Source organism: Ambystoma mexicanum, chromosome 10, assembly GCF_040938575.1.
Source record: "Ambystoma mexicanum isolate Mex_15411 chromosome 10, UKY_AmexF1_1, whole genome shotgun sequence".
NCBI classification, from domain to species: domain Eukaryota; kingdom Metazoa; phylum Chordata; class Amphibia; order Caudata; family Ambystomatidae; genus Ambystoma; species Ambystoma mexicanum.
The window spans coordinates 897,761,440-897,766,370 of NC_090932.1; positions in this window are offsets into that span (position 1 = coordinate 897,761,440).

The window sequence follows — 4,931 nt, forward strand, 5'->3', positions numbered from 1 at the left end:
AGGGAACCAGGCAGGAAGTCTGGAAGGCCTGACAGGAAAGCAGAGGGACCAGGCAGGGGAGCTGGAAGGCCAGGCAGGTAAGCTGAGCGAAAGGCAACAGGATCCAACTGGAGCCGGGCGGCGAAACAACGGTGGGTCAGGAACGAACCGCGTTAAGACGCAATTCGTTCCTGCACCCGACCGCTATTTACAGCCGCGGCATGAAGCCGAGGATTGGAGCGTGGACGGTTCCGCGCATGCGGCGCGGTCCTTCCAGGGCGAGAACGAGGCTTGGAGCATAAGCCATTGATCGCCTTGGTCCGCGGCACACGCGTGCACCCGTAGCCGGAACCAAGCAACAGGTTCGGACGTCGGGAAATCTCCCTCCCGACGATCCGATACCTGGAATAGAGCTGCCAAGGGAAGTGGCGACCCGCAGCCTTCCAGGTACGTGTCCTAACACCATAACCCCCTCCAGAAAGGCCAGGAGCACCAGGTTTCCAGGGATGAAGGCGATAAAACTCCCTCACTAAACGAGGTGCATGGACATTACCCACAGGTTCCCAAGTGCGATCACAGACAGGGGAACCCTTCCAGTCGACCAAAAATTGCAACCTTCCCCTAAGGTAACGGGAATCACATATTTCCTGGACCTCAAATTCGGGCATACCCTCAACCTCAATGGGCACCGGACGTGAAGGGGAACGACCATAAAGGTCGGGGCGATAGGCTTTCAACAAGGAAATGTGAAATACTGGATGAACACGCCAGGACACAGGTATGGCTAACCTAAAGGCCACTGGGGAAACCCGTCTGATTATTCGGAAGAGACCAAGAAATCTGGGAGCCAATTTCAACGGTAGATTACGGGCTGGCAAGTTTTTAGAAGAAAGCCACACCCAATCTCCCAGTTGAAACTGAGGCTCAGGACTCCGATGTTTATCGGCAGTCTTTTTCATGCATTCTTGTGCCTGAGCCAGGGTACCAGCTGCCCGAAGATGAAGGGTCGGTAACCAACTGATCCGCGGACGGAACTGGGCTGGGTTGAACAGGAGAAAGAGGCAGCAGCTTGGGATGAAGCCCAGATGAACAGTAGAAGGGGCTGAATCCGGTTGCCGAATGGACTGAATTGTTATAGGCCACTTCGGCCAAAGCAAGATGTGAGGTCCAATTAGACTGAGATGCGTTTGTGAAACATCGCAGGTACTGTTCCAAAGTCTGATTTGTCCTCTCAGTCTGCCCATTAGTCTGAGGATGGTGACCAGAACTAAGGGCTCGATGAATTCCCAGATGTCGACACAATTGACCCCAAAAAGCTGAGATAAACTGAGAGCCCCGGTCCGAAATAATTTTCTCTGGCAACCCATGCAGACGAAAGATGTTTCGTAAAAAGAAAAGAGCCATCTGAGTTGCTGTTGGTATCTTCTCAAAGGGAATGAAATGAGCCGTCTTGGTGAAACAGTCGACCACCACTATGATACATGTGTTGCCTTCGGAACTTGATAAAATCCACAATAAAATCTAGGGCAGGTGTATGCCACGGATAAGGTGGTCTTTCAGTAGGATGCAATAAGCCCAAAGGTTTCCGGCGGGGAGTCTTTTTTTTTTTTTTTAAACTTATTTTTTATTGGTGCACACAAGCCAATCACATACATTTCACCATTCCGGCTTAATTACACGTCAATAATGATACACAATCAGGTATTCTCCAATTCTGATTCTTCCGCTGTAGCCTTGTCCGCAAGGTATTGCTTGTACCGGTCCCATATATTTCTGGGTCTGGCTATGGGTAGTACAGAGTCTATATACATTTCTTCAGTGTCATTAGTCCACAACATGTCTTTCTCCCAATCTGCCTTAGTTGGGGGGGTTACACTTTTCCATTTCAACAATATTGCCCTTTTGGCAATTGGTAAGCTCAAATTTAATAGTTTACGCCACATCGGGTTCATCTTCCCCACCACCCCCAGCAAACATAGCTTTGGTGTCTACTGGACAGGTAGATCCGCCATTTCATCAAGCGCAGCACAGACCTCCCTCCAGTACTCTTTCAATTTTATACATTCCCAAAGCATATGGTAGATATGTGCGCCCTCGGCATGGCATCTCGGGCACAATCCCAAGGTAGAGGGGTAGATTCGCTGAAGCTTTGCAGGTGTGTAGTGCAGCCTATGTATTATTTTATAGTGTATTAGCTTATATCTGGAGTTGCACGAAATACTTTTGGTCAGCATACATATTTGCGTCCATTCGTGGTCCTCTATTTGTTGCCCCAAGTCTAGTTCCCAGTTGGCCCTGGACTGGTGGACCCCTTCTGGGCGTGTTTGAGTTATGATTTTATAGAGTGCAGCGGCTGTGACTTTTTGGGTCCCACTCGGGAACATATAGCCCAGCCCCATATTTATTTCTGGTTCTTCCGGGAAGGAGGGGTAAGCCCTTTGCATGGTGTCTTTAATTTGGTGGTACTGCCATTTGTGTCTATTCGTGTTCCCCACTACTTCCTTTAGGTCGTCCCATGTGGCAAATAGCCCATCCCGAAACAGTTGGCCATACTGCGCAATCCCTCTGGAATTCCAGTGCATAGCCACCTCCCCATCGAGGGAAAATGGTGAACGCGGGTCCCCCCATATCGGCATACTCGGATGATACAGCTTGCCCTTGCCAAATATATCTGCTATCTTAGCCCATGCTGTGGTTGTCACTTTCGTGGGGTCTAAGGAATTATGGTGTTTAGGGGCTGGTTCCAGCATCTTATGTAGAGCCAGTATTGATTTTCTAGCTTGTTGGCCATGTGGGGGCGGCCCCGGGTCAATAAAGTTAGCGGCCCAGTATGCAGCATAGTAAGCCTGCGCCGAGAGGTAATATAGCACCAAGTCCGGAGCCGCCAGTCCCCCCCGTTGGTATGTGTTAGTTAATGTATTCCAGTTAAGCCTGGGGTGCCCGCCCCAGACGAACAATGTGCAGGCACTCTTTATCTTGGAAAACAGTGTGCGCCCCGGCCAGACCGGGACTGTGTGGAACAGGTAGAAAAGTTTTGGCAGTATGATCATTTTAACAAGGGCTATTCTCCCCATTAGTGATATAGGAAGGGCGCTCCAGCGTTTCATTTTTCCACACAGGGAGTCAGACAATGCATTATAGTTTAGCACTCGTGTGAGCTGAGCCGTCCTCGCTATGTATGCTCCCAGATAGAGTATATGTGTGGGGCTCCATATGAGACCGCATAGGTCCCTGGGTTTCGTTGTATTTTTCGTGAGTGGGAATACCTCCGATTTACTAGGGTTGAGTCTCAATCCGGAATACCCGCCAAACCTATTCACCTCCGCCAATACCTTGCCCAGCATGCGGTCCGGGTTCCTAAGATATAGTAAGATATCATCGGCATATAAGGTGATGATCTGTCTCCTGCCTTCCAACCATATTCCGTATGCGCTATAGCGCGCCCTGAGAATGTCAGCCAGCGGTTCTATCACTAGGGCGAACAGTAATGGCGACAGGGGGCAACCCTGTCGAGTGCCTCCCAACAGTTCCAGGACTTCCGTTAAATCGCCATTGATTCTCTCCTGCGGGGAGTCTTGACTTGGGCACAGGTTGGACAGGATTCTACATAATGCTTGACCTGAGTAGCCCAACCAGGCCACCAGAATTGGCGCGCTATCACTTCCTGTGTAGATCGGACTCCTCAGTGTCCCCCAATCCTGGAATCATGTAAACCATGCATTATGGCTTTACATAGAGCTTAGGTGGGTAAGTATAATCTATTTCGAAAGAGCAGCAAGCCATTTCTCTCACGCACTTGTGGGTGTGTTAGTAAAGCAGACCGTCTAGAATCCACTGACGTCTCCTGGGCAACTTTCTGTAAGAATGGTACCAAGGCCAGAAGGAAATGTTTCGGGGCCAGCACTGGCTGATCTCTGCCTTCATGTTTGATGTCATCCTCAAGGGATCGAGACAGTGCATCTGCTTTCACATTCCGAGGGTTCGGTACATAGGTGATGTTGAAATCAAAATGTCAAAAGAAGAAAGCCCAACGAGCCTGCCAAGAAGTCCTACATTGAAGAGATCTAAAAATTGTAGGTTGCGGTGGTCAGTGCGCACCTCCACCGGAAAACGGCCCCCTAGGAGGTGGTGACGCCACTCTTCAAAAGCGGTCTTAATGGCCAGGAGTTCCTTTTCTATAACCGGATAATTCCGTTCACTGGCCGTGAGTTTCCTGGAATAATATGCCAATGGAAATTGCATGTCCAGTTTGGGATCATGTTGTAGCAGAACAGCCCCAATCGCAAAGTCGGAAGCATCAGTTTCTACTATGAACGGTCTATCCTCTCGAGGATGACAAAGTATCGGGGAAGTGCTGAAAACCTCCTTCAACTGTTGAAAAGAGGCCGAGGCTTCCGGTCCCCACTCAAAATTCTTCTTGGTACTGGTCAAACTGGACAGTGGGGCAGTCACCTTGGAAAAAGCCGGTATAAAACGGCGATAGAAATTGACGAAACCGAGAAAGCGTTGGAGAGACCGTCAATCGTTGGGAGTCTTCCATTCCATGATGGCACAGACCTTTGCAGGATCCATATTTATCCCGGAGGTGCTGATCACGTATCCAAGGAATTCGATGTGATCCTGATGAAACAGGCACTTCTCCTGTTTAGCATATAGATGATTCTGTTGTAATCGCTTAAGGACCTCCTTCACCTGAGTAGTGTGTTCCTTCAGGTCTTCAGAGAAAACCAGGATATCGTCCAAGTACACCAACACAGAGATTCCGATTAAATCAGCAAATACATGATCCATCAGACGCTGGAAGATGGAAGGGGCATTGCACAGGCCAAAAGGCATTACCCAATATTCATAATGTCCCAATGGTGTCTTGAATGAGGTCTTGCATTAATCTCCAGGCTTTATGCGCACCAAATGGTAAGCCCCACGTAGGTCGAGCTTAGTAAACACTCAAG